Source organism: Natrix helvetica (assembly GCF_964273705.1).
Source record: "Natrix helvetica genome assembly, chromosome: 5".
NCBI classification, from domain to species: domain Eukaryota; kingdom Metazoa; phylum Chordata; class Lepidosauria; order Squamata; family Natricidae; genus Natrix; species Natrix helvetica.
In genome coordinates, this window is record NC_138551.1 from 6,411,468 (window position 1) to 6,428,995 (window position 17,528).

The 17,528-nt window shown below is 43.8% G+C and overlaps 1 pseudogene across 1 annotated transcript; it reads right to left on the reverse strand.

Moving 5' to 3' along the window:
• Positions 1-6,546: 6,546 nt before the first annotated feature.
• Positions 6,547-14,373, reverse strand: LOC309393800 (cytochrome P450 2J5-like; annotated as a pseudogene). The gene is made up of 5 exons: positions 14,366-14,373; positions 10,000-10,138; positions 8,438-8,626; positions 7,766-7,907; positions 6,547-6,602 (listed from the first exon to the last, which is right to left on the reverse strand). The product of its transcript is annotated as a cytochrome P450 2J5-like (transcript).
• Between the last annotated feature and the right edge of the window lie 3,155 nt (positions 14,374-17,528).

The following is a 17,528-nucleotide window of genomic DNA, read 5'->3' on the forward strand; positions in this document are numbered from 1 at the left end:
ATTGCAAAATCCCCATTCCCTCCCCACTCCTGGGGGAAGGATATTGCAAAATCCCCATTCCCTCCCCACTCCAGGGGAAAGGATACTGCAAAATCCCCATTCCCTCCCCACTCCTGGGGGAAGGATACTGCAAAATCCCCATTCCCTCCCCACTCCTGGGGGAAGGATACTGCAAAATCCCCATTCCCTCCCCACTCCAGGGGGAAGGATATTGCAAAATCCCCATTCCCTCCCCACTCCAGGGGAAGGATATTGCAAAATCTCCATTCCCTCCCCACTCCAGGGGAAAGGATATTGCAAAATCCCCATTCCCTCCCCACTCCTGGGGGAAGGATATTGCAAAATCCCCATTCCCTCCCCACTCCTGGGGGAAGGATATTGCAAAATCCCCATTCCCTCCCCACTCCAGGGGAAAGGATATTGCAAAATCCCCATTCCCTCCCCACTCCTGGGGGAAGGATATTGCAAAATCCCCATTCCCTCCCCACTCCAGGGGAAAGGATACTGCAAAATCCCCATTCCCTCCCCACTCCTGGGGGAAGGATACTGCAAAATCCCCATTCCCTCCCCACTCCAGGGGGAAGGATATTGCAAAATCCCCATTCCCTCCCCACTCCAGGGGAAGGATATTGCAAAATCCCCATTCCCTCCCCACTCCAGGGAAAGGATATTGCAAAATCCCCATTCCCTCCCCACTCCTGGGGAAAGGATATTGCAAAATCCCCATTCCCTCCCCACTCTGGGGCCAATCAGAGGTGATATTTGCCGGTTCTCCAATCTACTCAAAATTTCTGCTACCAGTTCTCCAGAACCTGTCAGAACCTGCTGAACTTCACCCCTGCTTTATCATCAGTAAACATTGGCTATTTTCAATTCACTGGGTCTCCCTGTGTTTAAAAGAAGCATTTGTGACTCAGTGTTCAATTGAAAGTGATTTGACTGTGGCAATTTTCCAGGGCTGGGAGAGTGTGAATGAATGACCATAAGCTAAACCTGACAGCACACTTGTGTAACAGTGCCATCTGGTGAATGCAAGGCTCAGCTATCATGAACCATCTGGCAGTTGGCTAAAACACTTCGCTTGCTATCTGCAAGGTGAAAAACAACAAAGCAATTATCCTGAATGACATCCTGGTTGAAATACGGAAGCTACCTGAACCACAAGGAGCTATTCAATAAAACTTTAGAAGAAAATGAACTTGCCAAGTCGGTACAACAATCCCAATCTAGAAAGGCAAAATTGATGTACATAAGAGCCATGGTGGCACAGTGGTTAGAGTGCAGTACTGCAGGCTACTTCTGCCGATCACCGGCTGCCCGCAGTTTGACAGATCGAATCTCACCAGGCTCAAGGTTGACTCAGCCTTCCATCCTTCCGAGGTCGATAAAACGAGGACCCAGATTGTTGGGGACAAGAGGCTGATTCTGTAAACTGCTTAGAGAGGGCTGTAAAGCATTATGAAGTGGTAGATAAGTCTAAGTGCTATTGGTAAGTGCTATAATTGCTCAAACTCCAAGCTGATATGGCATCAGTTCCACACTATGGCAAGTTCCGAATGTATAAGATATGCCTCTGAGACATCACCAACCTTCTACCAAACTAGTGTGAATGTATGAAGAATTGTTAGAAAACTGATATAAGACATGCCACTCTCCTATTGATGGAAAAGCATTATGGAAACAAGCTACCATACATATGACCATCAGTGACTTAGAAAACAGATTTTATCAAGCACCACATGACGTCATCTGGCTATCACTTAAATTATATACTGTATCTGCTGCGTTCGCTCTAGTCTAATACCAGCTCAGTAACAAGTGCTGCTGGATGTTTGAGATCTTCCATCCATAAAGTGATCAACTACCCACCATTGCTCTTTATTCTCTGCATGGGTACTGTGATCAAAAACCTACAATCACAACTCTCATGAATGCTATTATATACTGATGACATCGTGATTGAAACGTAAAGCAGTCTCAACTATACTCACTGTAACAGCATTGCCAAAAAGGCATTGAGAGTTGTTAACATCATTTTGCGAAGCTTCTTCTCCTGCTAACACACTGTACTGCTAACCAGGGCATACAAAATCTTTGCCCGACTAATCCTCAAATACAGCTCATCTGCTTGGAATCCACACTGTATATCGGACATTAATACATTTGAGTGAGTCCAGAGATACTTCACGAGAAGAGTGCTCCACTCCTCTGCTCACAGTAGAATACCTTATGCCACCCGGCTTGAAATTTGGGGCTTGGACAACCTTGAACTACGCCGACTAAGGTCTGACCTAACCATAGATCGATATTGTCTGCTACAACGTCCTACCTGTCAACGACTACTTCAACTTCAACCACAATAATACATGGGCAAACAATAGATACAAACTCAAGGTAAATAGCTCCAAACTCGATTTCAGAAAATACAACTTCAGCAACAGAGTGGTCAATGCCTGGAATGCTCTACCTGAGTCTGTTGTTACTTCATCAAACCCCCACAGCTTCAACCTTAAACTGTCTACTGTGAACCTCACAACATTCCTAAAGAGGTCTGTAGGGGGCGTGCATAAGTGCACCAGCGTGCCTACCATCCCTGTCCTATTACCCCCAGTTATTTGTACTCGTTTCATGTGCTCATGTCCATGTTTATACTTATACCTGTTATCTTGTATATGTTTGACAAACTAACTAACTAACTAAATGAATAAATGCATAAATCAGTCTGAACTATCCCAACTGTGCCTTCATCAAATACAAAAGAAGTGTCAACTCTCTGTGTTGACATTTCATGCAGAGCGTCAGAGGAGCCAGATCACAGATTACAGTAGCTGAGTTGAGATGAATGAAGCTATTGGATAACGTGATTTATGACAAAGACATGAAGGGAGGACAGAAACACGAGCAAAGTTCAAAAGCAGATAAAGAAAGCAAAAAAGATGGCTGCAAATAAGAAATGCCTAATGAAGAATGCCTAATGTTAATAAATCACTGCTTTTTGTATTACAATATCGGGTCGCTTATTATGAAGCAGGCATCATTAGAGTACTTTACAAGAAGACCCAGGAGGAGCTCCTCCATAATAGACAAAGAACAACAAATAAAGCGATATTGTCATTCCTTAAATTGCAGGAATATCTAAGAAGCTCAGGGGTATTTCCAACCGACACAATATACAAGCACACTTTAAAGAAAACACTAAGGCAGAAGCTTGTCCATCCCAAGGATAAAATACCCAGACACAAACTGAGCAATGTGATATATGCAGTACAATGCAGTCAGGTTTGCACAGTTCTGTACATTGGAGAAGCAGAAACAGCCACGTCACAAACACATACCACAACAAGTGCCAGAACAGAACAAACCCATCAGGGAAAAAAATCAGCAGTCCATATGCATTCAAAAGACAAGGGTCACTGTTTTGAAGACAGCAAAGTCCACATTCTGGACAGAGAGGACCAGTGGTTTGAACGAGGGGTCAAAGAGGCCTTTGGGGTCAATCTCTACATTAAGATTGAACAGCCCTCTCTCAACAGAGGGTGAGGGAAATGATACCAATGATATCTTGTTTATCACACAGTCCTTTCAGCAGTTCCACAACCATTTGCACTATTCAGATGACCCTAAGGGCACAGATAAACTCCAAGTGGCCTCAATGACTCTCAGAGTGTTAGCAATCAGACAGTTGCAAGGAATATTAATTCTTCCATCTTCTACCATCCAGCCAGAAATGAAGAAGCTTCCAAGATGGAAATCACATACTCATCTCTCTGTCCACCAACTTATTCCAGATTGCATCAGCCTACAGCTGGAGTAGAGGGAGGTGGACTGGACATAATCTAGGAATTCCCTTTCGCTGAACAAACACTTATTCTTGTTATTCTATGCTTGCTACATCTGGCTGTCTGGAGAAATGTCAGGTTAATAGTCTGTCAAATAACCCTTCTTCCTGTCCTCTTCGGAGTAAATGCAATTGTGGCATTGGACTGCATTTTAAATGCTATGGGGTTTAAATATTCATTCTCAGATTGTCAGTTTTGGAATGGTCCAACTTGTTGGCCATGATTGCCATGGATCTGCCCCAATAGTATTATCCCAAGATGCTGACTTGGATATTTTGTTTCTGTCTGAAGAAGAACCTGCTCGGCATAATTCTTATTGCCATGGATAGATGGGATCCCATCCTGCAGGGATGGAAATCAACTTATTCACAAAATTGCAGATGATCTATTATAAATCACGTTCTGCAGTGATGACAGACCACCAAAATACTGTGGTGGAGTTACCAGATACATCTGGATGGAGTACACCAAGGGAATCTTATGCCTTGTCTATTGTAGAGTCCTGGATGATTTGTGAAATATGGAGATGGCCCAAACAATTCTAACATTACTCATAAGTGTCTCTTTTCACTAGCAGGGTTGAGTCACATTTTGGTTTATGACTCTAAATCATTTTCAACTATAGCAGGTAATGAAGAGAACAATAGTCTTAGAGCTCTGGATGCATTTGGATGAAACTGGCCATTTCATCTGCAATTTTGTCTGTCTATGGTACTGAATCTATTTCATTCTCTTTCCAAATAAACTATGCCAGAAACTGGATGTGGGGAGAGGCAATTATCCTGCCACATTAGTTACTTTCAGTTCATTGACTGTTATTCCTTCTGAGCCATCAATTGGAGTTAGGCTTTTGGGGCATAGTGGTACCAGCCCTTCATGTTGAACTATACCCAGAAGGTGGTTTTAAGGGATTACCAGTGACGTGCAGTCAGGTGAGGCAAGTGAGGCACAGCCTCACCACTCTCATCATTAAAAAAAAACAGTAAAAGGAAAAAGCTGAGCTAGTTGCTGCCTCACCGTGGTTGACTCTGCTTAACCTCACTGGTGCTCTCCCTCCCCAAGTGTAGTGACTTCCTCCCCAGGCCCCCATTCATTTCTCTCTCTCACACACACAGCTGGATAAAACTATATAAAAATCTAGCCCAGCTTCACTGATTACAAGTTTGAAAAGGCAACGTGGCTCCACCTGCAATCAAACTACACTTGGGGAGGGAGAGCACAAGCGGGCACTGAGGAGACCACAGGAGGAGGCAGGAAGCCAGGCAAAGAGCCATGCTGTAGTACACACACTTCCCCCCAGCCTCTTTCTTTTGGAAGGCTCAGCTCGGCTCCCCTCCGGCTTCTCTGCCTCTCCTCTCACCCCAGCCTGCCAGCAGGAGGTGGTGGGTGGGCTTTATTGTGTTCCAGGCATTTCCCACCCAGACAGCAGGCTGCATTTGCAATGGTGGAGGTGTTTGGGAAAGGCAGCAGGGGAATGGGGGTGGTGGTGGCAGAGGAGCTGCTTTCAAGCCACTGGAAAAGATATGCAATCCAACTTTTGTGTGTGGGGGGGTTTGTTTGAGAGTGAGTGAGAGAGGGAAGGGGTAGGAGAGATAGTCCAATCCAACTTGTGTGTGTGTGTGTGTGTGTGTGTGTTTGAGAGGGGGAGGAAGGGAGAGAGGGAGGAAGGAGGGGAAGGAGAAGAAAAAGAAAAAGAAAGAAGGAGCAAAGGAGAAAAACAAATGCTGTCGCTTTAAATTGGAACTGAGCATGCCTGGCTGTGGTATTCTGGGAGTTGAAGTCCACAAGTCTAAAAATATTTGAAACTCAGCACTGTGTCAGTGCCTCACCAGTCATAAACCTCACCGCACATCACTGGGGATTACTATAGAGTTTGGTCATCAAGGTGGGTCAGTGTGATCTCTACTAGCCAACTTCAGGGAAAGCCAACTTTTGTGCGAAGAGTACTCCACTCTTCTACTCACAATAAAATCCCTTATGCCACCAGGCGTGAAGCCTAGAACAACGCTGCCTATGGTCTGACCTAAGCATAGTACACAAAATTATCTGCTACAACATCCTACCTGTCAATGATTACTTCAGCTTCAACCATAATACACAAGCAAATATTAGATACAAACTCAAGGTAAACTGCTCCAAACTGAATTGCAGAAAATATGACTTCAAGCAACAGAGTGGTCAATACCTGGAATGCACTACCTGACTCTGTTGTTACATCCTCAAGCCCCCATAACTTTAACCTTAAACTACCTACTGTCGACCTCACCCCATTCCTAAGAGTTCCACAAAGGGGGTGTGCATAAGTGCACCAGCATGCCTACCATCCCTGCCCTACTGTCTCCATTTATTCGTACCCATTTACTGTGTTCATATTTATGTTTGCACCTATACCTGTTATCTTTTACATATTTGACAAACTAACTAACTAAATAAATAAATATATAGTCAGTTTCCTAGAATGTGTCTTCAATCTGATAAATAGTTGGCTGAAAGGAAACAAGCTCAAGTTAAATTCAGACAATAGTTTTGGGCACAGTGCTTTAAATCGGTTGGTGGGACTAACCATTGCTTAAATTGCTTTGTCAAAGAGAAATAATGCCAGATTGAGTAGACCATCTGTCTCCTGCTCAAGAATGACCATAAACAAGGAAAAAACTGGAAGCATCGCAGTGAGACCAGTTGGAAAAATAGCAGGCTCCGATGAGCTTCACGAAAATCCAGCTGGAGAAACTGCTGTGAGAGGGTCTTTAGACCAAAACTGTCCTGTAGGGACAGGGAAGAAGGAGAGGCATCTCAGACAACCAAGAGGAACTGGCAAGTTCCTTGGTAGGTCAGAGAAAGCTCTTTGGACTGACGCCGGGGGCCATTTCTAAATGACCGCTCTGAAGCTGGGGCAACTGGGCTAAGTTTTTGAGCAGGAGCAGTGTTGGAATGGAGTGTTGGAACCAGGTGAGTGATTGGCCAACTCACAGGTACAATAAAACTTTGAATTTGGACTTAAAAAGTGTCCCAGATCTGAAATTAATGGCTAATTGGCATTTGGGAGGAGTGACTATAAACATGATGGACAAGACCCTGGTACCCAACTAAGGTTTTTAGAAAGAGGAATGTTATTGGTAAGATAAACATTATTGCCTATCTTGTAACTTTTAACTTGTAATCTTTAGCTGAACTGTGTTGCTATGAGGCCTGAAGAAGTATGCAAGATGGTCTTAATGACCGGCTTATAATGATGTGAGTTTACCTGATTGGTTCATGTCAATGTATGCTTTGCAAAACTCCTTTTACCTGGAAAGGGGTTCCATTCTAACCAGAGGTGTCCCTATTAGGAACTTGCTTCTGGGTAAAACTTTTATTTGTAAATAAAAACCTTCTCCTTTCCACTTTTCTGGTGTGGTTAATGGGGCCTGTACTCCAGGTAAAAGGACCTGAACTTCTGGGACAACAATAGCTTTTCATATCTATCATAATTGAAGATGCCCCTTTACTGTTTGCACCATCAATGGAGAAATATTCGTTGGTAGACAAAGGATGGAAACACTACGGTAGGGGGAATGCTACAGTCACTAAAAAGGCAGAGCTTAATGCATGTGGAACTATAAATCTGTGGTCCAATTTCATTGGTAAGAAGCTACAACTAAACTTGTTTCTTTGGAATTAGCTAACAATTCTTTCCAAAACACCAGAGAAACTTGTGCAATCTTGTACCTGTCTTACAAAGCTCTACTGATTATTATCTAAACATAATTAGTGTTAGGAGTTGTACTTCAATGTTTGCTGCCTAAGGGAAAGTTCAGACTCTCATAGTTTTGAAACTAGAAGGAATACAGATTCCTTGGTTTTCTATTTAGACCATGATAACCTCAGAACAATTCAGTGATGGGTGTGATGGGCATCTGTACATTATCAGCTGCTCATGGATGTACCCATTCCGAATGGCAGAAATTCTTCTCGTTCAGTGAACTTTCCATCCTCATCTAAAAAGTGATTTGGGTTGAATTCTTTAGGTTTCTCCCATTTTTCAGGATCATGGAGAACAGAAAGCAAGTCTGGGACAATAACAGTCCCCTGTAAAAAAAAAACAGAGATCATTAACAGAGCATATTTATAAGAGAAAGAAGTGAAACAGTTCAAACAATATTGATGAAACATTTGGTTTTAACTTGACAATGTGAATGCACATTTGTCGATTTCTAAAGCAGATTCTGAGATTTCTCAACTGTTTAGCTTCCTTTCTCCAATAGTTTCTCAACTGTTTAGCTTCCTTTCTCCCTTCCTTTCCATTAAAGCAGAAAGCTGGGTGTCTGTACAAAGGGACAAAGAAACATGATCAGACATGTTTTAATTATGTTCAGCTCCTAATCTCTGATTATCTTCATAGAATAAACAGCTAACTTGTTTATTGGTTCTAGCTTTAAAATCTGAGAGGTGTTTGGATTTAAACATAACGCATCCTTCACAAAAGTTTGCTGTTATTGGTTATTGGTTTTTGCATGACTACGTTGGCATTTTCTGGATAGAGAGCTTTTGTCCAAGTCCATATTCTGTTCTTTCTTCCATGTGGGGCTACTGGAATGCAGTCTGAACATGTTTCTCACCTTTGGAATGTGATATCCACTCATTTTTAACATCCTTTGTATTTTGCTTGGGAGCCCCAAATAGCACAGCATATTTTAAATGCTGCATTTCAAGAATCATGGCATTGGTGTAAGGCAACTTCTTCTGATCCTGGTAAGAAATTGACCGTGAGAAGCCAAACACATCTTCAATCTCCTTCTTGACATTCTCTAGAAAAAAATAATGGAAATAGAAGCTTCATTTTCAATATTGTGTTTCATTTCTTTTATTTCTGAATTTTAATCCTTAGTGGGATTTTACGACATAGTCTTTCGGGCTATTGAGAATCGTGAAGGAATGCAGATTAAAAGTGGATTTCCTGGGCTCTGATTATATCCAATACAAACTGATTCAAAATATTCATCCAAATTATTGATTCAGTTCAGATATCCCACCGAATTGTCTGCTGCTGCTACAGTGACTCTGGGTTACTTACAGTGTGATAAAAACGTAAAGAAGAATGATAAAAAAAAGGAAGAGAATTTAATAAGAAACTTGAAACCAAGAAGAAGGCAAATGTGGTGGTTGGGATCTATTCTCTGGCCCAGGGGTGTCAAACCTGAGGCCTGCGACCGGATCTGGCCTGCTGGATACCTTGGAAACCGCAAAGGACCAGCCTGCAGTGCCTCTGCCAGCAAAAAGGAGGGTCTGAGGGAAGTCCTGCCTTAGCACTTGGTCACCACAGGTGCCCCGACACAAGTGACATTGAGCTGGCCATGCCCATCCTGGCCACACCACCCCAGCCCCACAAGGTCAAACACAACCCTGATGTGGCCCTCAATGAAATTGTGTTTGACACTCTTTGCTCTAGTCTGTCAATCGCCCCTTGCTCTAGTCTGTCAACCCCCCTTTTAGGGCAGGCCAAGCAGCTCTTCTAGGAGATCATTCATGTAGGGGTTTCCATCACCTACAGCAGGAGAATATTCTAGACAGTGGGGGCCCCAGCAGAATAGGCTCCTCTCCCAGTTTCTGCCATCTGAAAGCCTTTGGCAGAAAGGATCTGAAGTTAGGCCTCTTCTGCTAGAATGACTGGGATGGACAGTTGAAAGCAGGAAGAAGATAGGATTAAGGGCATGAGCCGTGGTGGTGCAGTGGTCAGAAAGCAGTTACTGCAAGCTACGTCTGCTGACTGCTGGCTGCAGTTCGGCAGTTCGACAGTTCGATTCTCACTGACTTCGATTCTCAGGTTGACTCAGCCTTCCATCTTTCCAAGGTGGGTAAAATGAGGACCCAGATTGTTGCGGGCGATGGGCTGACTCTGTAAACCACTTAGAGAGGGCTGTAAAGCACTGTAAATGATATATAAGTCTAAGTGCTATTGCTATTAAGGAGAAGACCAAGACTAAGGGGTTCATTTGGTGCCCGAACTAATGAAAGAACCTCCAACAACCATTGCATCCACCATCCTGATTCCCCCCCACCTCTATATTCATTGTCACTGTCCTGGGGTTTTTGTTTTTTTGTTTTGGTCTATATTCATTATCATATTGAAATGTGGTTTTCTATATGAAATTTAACCCTAACCTATCCATGTCAGTCTCACCTTGGATGACAGAATGATTGGTCAACAGGAGCAGTGCCCATATCATACTCGCAAATGTTGACTCTCTTCCAGCAGCAAAAAAAAATCTAAAATACACTCAGCCAGGTTCTCTTCATTGTAGGTAGAGTTGGGGTCATTTCTGCTCCGATGTATAAAATGGAAAATGAGAATTACGATGAATTCCGTGCAGATTTTCTGCGATTATTTTTGCATCGGTGTCACCAATCATGAGAATAAATATATTTCAGATTGTTTTGTATAGGAAAATCAATGCATGAGAGTAATAATTGAAGCAGTGAGGGTGAACCTTTTTGGCACTGAATGCCCAAAGTGGAACGGGCATGCATATGCGTGCGTGTACATAAAAGAGTGACGGAAACCCGAAGACCAGCTGGCCAGCATGTGCATGACTGTTTTGGGGGCATTTTTCAGGCTGGATTTCGGGCCATTTTTTGGCGGTCCAGCACCCAAGAAGACTGGTTGACTGCTCTGGTGCCCTTGAAGAAGAACGGGCCAAAATGGCCTGGAAACAGCCTGGAAAATGGCCCGAAAATGGCTCAAAATACAGCCTGTTTTTTAATCATTTTTGGGGCGTTCTCAGGCCATTTTCTGGCACTGAAGTACCCATGAAGACCAGCTGACCAGCACACTGGGAACCAAAAGAGCAGCTGGCAATGGCGCACATGCCTGCCGAGAGGACTCTGCATGCCACCTCTGGCACACGTGCAATAGATTCACCATCACGGAATTAAAGTGTTAGATTCACACCGAGTAAAACAGTATCTTAAAGAAGCCCTGATCAAAGACAGTTTCAGCTTCAGATGAATATGTTTCCTTTTATTTTATGGTTGGTTGGTTGGTTACCTCACTACATTTTTGTATTGGGAATGATGACTAATTTGTACCTACTGGAGTGAATCACAAAAATTCACAAGCAGCATTACTGACATGCATTCTAATTTAAAATTATGCCCAAAGAGGTGTCTCTAAGGACAAGCTTTTGTGGCTGCTATGCCACACTACGATGGTTTATGGAATACATAGAATGCAAGATTCTGGTGAGACACCATTCACCTATTACTGAACCAGTGGAATTTGATGGAGAATTGTGGGACAAATGACACAATACAGCCCATCTGCCTATTGATGGGAAAGCAACGTGAGAAACAAGCCACTCTAAATAAGGGAGTCACTGAGCTAAAGAAAGCATTGGAATCAAGTGATCTATTTCTTTCCCAACCACAAATGGTCCAACTCTCACCATTGCTCTTTATACTCAGTACAGACACTGTAATCAGGAGCCTTCAATTACAACAACAAAGGATCCTATTATATGCTGATGATATCATGATAGAGATCAGAACATGAAGCACCCTTGAACCATTAATATGTGGGTGGAAAAATCTGCCTTAATGGTTTAGGAATGGAGGTCAGTATTAAGAAGACTATATGTCTTATATGTGATGTCAAATAATAAATAAACTGACCCAGTATAAAGTAACTTCAAATCAATAAAGGTTGGTCTAAAAATTAATCTTTTTCTGAAAAAATTGGAGAGGAGGACATTTTTTTCTTGTTTCAAATTGTTTTGCATTTTTATTTATGGTGAAAGTATCTGTCATTTTCCAGTCATTTCAGGGTAAGTATTCATTTAAGTATGAATTAATCAAGAAGTCCCTACCTTGTTAATTTTCCTTCTTAATGGAATTTCTCTAGAAAGGGGGCAAAGGAATTGTATGGACACTGTAACCAGAAACTCAATTACAATGCCCATGAATGATATTATATGTTGATGATACTATGATAGAGAATGAAAGATAACAGAATAATAGAGTTGGAAGGGACCTTGGAGGTCTTCTGGTCCAACCCCCTGCCTAGGCAGGAAACCCTACACCACTTCAGACAAATGGTTATCCAACATCTTCTTAAAAACTTCCAGTGTTGGAGCATTCACAACTTCTGGAGGCAAGTTGTCCCACTGACTGATTGTTCTGTCAGGAAATGTCTCCTGACATAGCTATCCCCACAAAGAACCTCCATGTTTAATGAGAGTCTTATAGTGCAGAGGTACAATTCTAGGTTGCTTCTCTCCTTGATTAGTTTCCACCCATTGCTTCTTGTCCTGCCTTCTGGGACTTTGGAGAATAGTTTGACTCCCTCTTCTTTGTGGCAGCCCCAAATATATCAGAAGACTGCTATCATGTCTCTCCTAGTCCTTCTTTTCATTAAACTAGACATACCCAGTTCCTGCAATGAACTGAAGCCTTGAATAACTCTTGAACCATTAATATGAGCGTGAGAAAATCTGCCTTAATGGTTTAGGAATGGAGGTCAGTATTAAGAAGACTGTGCATTTGTATATTAGTGGAGAGGAGGGCCTTTCTTTCATTGTTTCAAATGATTTTTTGAAGGCTGTGGAAATATCTGTCCTTTTCCAATCCTTCAAAGGTAAGTGTTCATTTAAGTATGAATTAATGAAAGGTCACAAGACAGTTTTTTCCCGAACGGCATCACTCTGCTAAACAAATAATTCCTTCATCACTGTCAAACCATTCACTAAAGTTGCATTACTATTACTATCAGTCTTCTCATTGTTCCTATCACCCATCTCCCTCTTATGACTGCAGGACTGTAACTTTGTTGCTTATATCCTTATGAGAAGAGCAACAAAGATGATTAGGGGACTGGAGACTAAAACATATGAAGAACGGTTGCAGGAACTGGGTATGTTTAGCTTAAGAGAAAGAAGGACTAGGGGAGACATGATAGCATTGTTCCAATATCTCAGGGGTTGCCACAAAGAAGAGGGAGTCAAACTATTCTCCAAAGCACCTGAGGGTAGAACAAGAAGCAATGGGTGGAAACTAATCAAGGAGAGAAGCAACTTAGAACTGAGGAGAAATTTCCTGACAGTGAGAACAATTAATCAGTGGAACAGAAGTTGCCTCCAGAAGTTGTGAATGCCCCAACACTGGAAGTCTTTAAGAAGATGTTGGATAGCTATTTGTCTGAAATGGTATAGGATTTCCTGCCTAGGCAGGGGGTTGGACTAGAAGACCTCCAAGGTCCCTTCCAACTCTACTATTGTATTGTATTGTATTGTATTGTATTTATATTGATATTTATTGTTTCCTGATTGCTTATTTGTACTCTATGACTATCATTAAGTGTTGTACCTTACGATTCTTGACAAATGTATTTGTTTTTTTATGTACACTGGGAGCATATGCACCAAAGAAAAAATTCCTTGTGTGTCCAATCACACTTGGCCAATAAAGACTTATATTAGCAGCTACATCAAAATGGTTCTCCCTATAAAAGAATTGTTGTGACCCATCAGGATCCTTTGCAATCACTGAGTAACTCAGATAGCGACAAACCCTATGAGTCTGCTATGGAGGAGGTGGAGGACCCTAGGCAGGGTTTAGACACAGAGCAGGGACCAGAGAGGCTGGTTGGCCACCAGGAGGAGCCTGAGGCATGGAGCAGTGGGGAAGATTGGAGGGAGTTTGTCTCTGATGCAAGATTGAGGAGGGCAGAGAAATGAAGGCAACAGCTGCTCCGGAGACAAGCTCCTAAAAGATAATGAAGCTCAGGTGGTTTGGGCATGGCCCCTCCCAAGAGCTTATATAAACAGAGATTTTGCATTCTATGTATTCCATAAACCATCGTAGTGTGGCATAGCAGCCACAAAAGCTTGTCCTTAGAGACACACATACTCAGCTGCTGTAAAAAAAATCGCGCAGACTGACTATAAAATGCGGCACAATTCAGTGGCACAAATGATCCACTGGAATTTGTGCAAAAATTATAATATTAAAACAGCAACAAACTGGTGGGAACATAAGCCTGAAAAAGTCATCGAGGTTCAGATGATCAAGATCTTGTGGGATTTTCGCATACAAACGGATAAAATATTGGCGCAAAATACACCAGACATCACACTGGTTGAGAAAAATAAGGTTACAATCATAGACATCGCAATACCAGGTGATAGCAGGGTCGCTGAGAAGGAATATGAAAAAATCGCAAAATACCAGGACTTAAAAATCGAAATCCAACGATTATGGCACAAACCAGCAGTGGTAATTCCAGTGGTAATCGGCACACTGGGTGCCATTCCAAAAGCACTAGAATTACATTTAAAACAGTTAAAAATTGACAAAATCACCATCAGTCAAATGCAAAATGCCGCACTGCTTGGATCCGCACACATATTACGAAAATACGTTACGACGTCCTAGGCCCCTGGGTGGGGCCCGACTAGTAATCAATGCCAAATCCGGCGAAACAACTGGCCGCTGTGATACAATTCTGTTGATGCAATAATAATAATAACAACAACCACTCCTCCGAGGAGCTTTACCTTGTCATGGTGGAGGGCCTTGTGTGCTCTAGTGATCCTAAGGGCTCTGCTGAACAGGTGCAACCATATCAGACAGGTCTTAGGTGAAGGGCCAGACAAAATTTGCTCCACAACCCATTCAAACATGGTGAATACGAGAAAAATGAAATTTATGCTGGCTGAACCGTCGCCTGGATTAACAAGGGTTTCTTTGGATGCTATGGCTCCTGGGCATTCTGTGCAAAATGAGCTACAGGGTTCAGTTCCCTCTGGTAGGCAACCAGGGCATGGAGCTAAAAAGCTACTGGAAGAAAAAGCAAAAAATCTGGACTAGGGCAGAAAACATCTCTATTATCAAAGTTTACTATCAGTCTGAGCCAGCAAAACGTGGATTTCAAGAACGAATGTATCAGATTTGGAAGATGAACCACACGGATTGTGATATCAGTGAACAAAGGCTAATGGACCAACGACGTGTAATTCTAAGCCACACATTTTTCACTACAGCAGAATTAATAGGAATCGAAGAGAAAGCAACTAAAGGTCTGAGTATACCAACAAAGAAGAGCAACATCAAGAATGATCTGCAAACTCAAAAGCAAACTGAGGAAGAAAGGGAGGAAGAGGATGCTGAAATGGATGAAGATAAAGAGCAAGGAAACACTAAAGAACAAACACCAACAGAACACCGTCCACTAGGCTGTGCCAGCGGGCGACCCCCAGGGGAACGGCCTTCTCTGTGATGGGCCCGACTCTCTGGAATGACCTTCCCCCTGATATCAGCACAACTACAGACCTCCGCTCCTTCCGTAAGAAGCTTAAAACTCACCTGTTCAATTTAGCCGGCCTGGCCTAATCTCAGCTTACCCACCTCAAGTCTGCATTTTTTAAAGTCTATGGGTTGGTTTTAGGCCGAGTTTTAATTTTTATCAATTTGTACAGGGTTTAAGGTTTAATTTGATTTTAAGGGTATTTATTATGTATATGGTTTTTTAATGTGGTACCTGTACACCGCCCCGAGTCCCTTCGGGGAGAGGGGGCGGTCTAGAAATCAAATAAAATTGAAATTGAAATAGATATTGCTCAATTAGCTGAGAAAATAAAGCATCAAATGGAAGATGCTGAAAGAACACGTTTGACAAAGCTGAACCAAGTGAACCGGAAAGAATTGAGAAAGGTACTCAGAATGGTCAATGAGGCTGTGCAAACCATTCAAACCACTACATTAGCTGAAACAAACCAGCTGATGTATGCAGCAGCCTTCATAACCACCAAAGAATTGGGTTTAATAATAATAATTTGAATTTATTAGCCGCTCCCTTTCCAAGTAGGACTCGGGGCGGCGTACAATGGAGCATATAAAACATAGAAGATGTATCAAAACACATAAACGTACATACATACAAAACACACATACACGGAAAACACACATACACGGAGGAGGTAACAAATTACATCATTTAGACAGTTAAAAATCAGCATTAAAATACCCCAATTGTAAGAAACCCAATATGCAATTAAAAATTTAACATTTAAAAGACAATTTAAAAAACAGTTAGGAGGAATAAGAGAAATTACGATTGAGCCAGGCCAGATAATTGAAAGAGGTGGGTCTTCAGCTGTACACGGAAGGAGCGGAGATCGGAAGTAATCCTGATGTCACGGGGGAGGTCATTCCACAGGGCTGGGCCCATCACAGAGAAGGCTCTGCTCCTGGGTGTCGCCCCCCGGCACTGTTTGGCGGACGGCACCCGGAGAAGTCCCTCTCTGTGTGAGCGAATTGGTCGTAGGGATGTGTGGGGCAGGATGCGATCCTGCATGTAACTAGGCCCTATGCCATGAAGCGCTTTAAAGATCATAATCAAAACCTTGAAACGCACTCGGTAGACCACAGGGAGCCAGTGCAGCTCGCGCAGGAGAGGTGTTACAGGGGAGTATCTAGTCCTCCCCATAATCACCCGCGCGGCCGCGTTCTGGACCAACTGTAGTCTCCGAGTGCATCTCAAGGGAAGCCCCATGTAGAGAGCATTGCAGTAATCCAGGCGAGACGTCACTAGCGCATGGGTGACTGTGCGTAGGGCATCCCGGTCCAATAAGGGGCGCAATTGGCGCATCAGGCGGACCTGATGGAACGCCCCCCTTGCCACGGCTGTTACATGGTCATCCATGGACAGCCGGGCATCTAGGAGGACGCCCAAATTGCGCACCTGTTCCATGGGGGCTAGTTGCACGCCCCCGATGGCCAGAGATGGAAGCACCTGGTTGAACCGGGAGGCCGGAAGCCACAGCCACTCCGTCTTGGAAGGGTTGAGTTTTAGTCGGTTGCCATCCATCCAGACCCGTACGGCCTCCAGACACCGGGACATCATTTCGACGGCCTCATTGGGGTGGTTCGGGGTGGAAATGTATAGCTGAGTATCATCAGCATACAGATGATATCCCACCCCAAAACCACGGATGATCTCGCCCAGCGGTTTCATATATGTGTTGAACAGGAGAGGCGAGAGCACCGATCCCCGTGGCACTCCACATGTGAGTGGCCTCCGGGTCGAACTCTGCTCCCCTGCCAACACACGTTGCGTCCGATCAGAGAGGTAGGAGCCAAACCACCGTAAAACGGTGCCCCTGACTCCCAGCCCCTCTAGCCGGTGCAACAGGATACCATGGTCGATGGTATCGAACGCCGCCGAGAGATCTAATAGGACCAGGATAGAGGAACAACCCCTATCTCTGGCCCTCCAGAGATCATCAACCAATGCGACCAAGGCCGTCTCTGTGCTGTGCCCGGGTCGGAAGCCGGACTGGCGCGGGTCTAGATAATCATTTTCCTCCAGGTGACGTGGGAACTGCTGTGCCACCACACTCTCTACAACCTTCGCTAAAAAAGGAAGGTTGGAGACTGGACGATAATTGACTAGGTCCGTTGGGTCCAGGGAAGGCTTCTTGAGCAGGGGCCTCACCACCGCCTCTTTCAAGGCGGCCGGTAGGGACCCCTCACCCAACGAGGCGTTCACCAGGCCCAGGAGCCAGTCGCGCGTAACCTCCCAGGATGCCAGTACAAGCCAGGAGGGACACGGGTCCAATAAACATGTGGTGGGTCGCAGACGTCCACGCAACCTGTCCAAATCCTCGATGGCAACCGAGTCAAACTCCTCCCAAAGCGGTCCCTCAAGACTCGCCACGG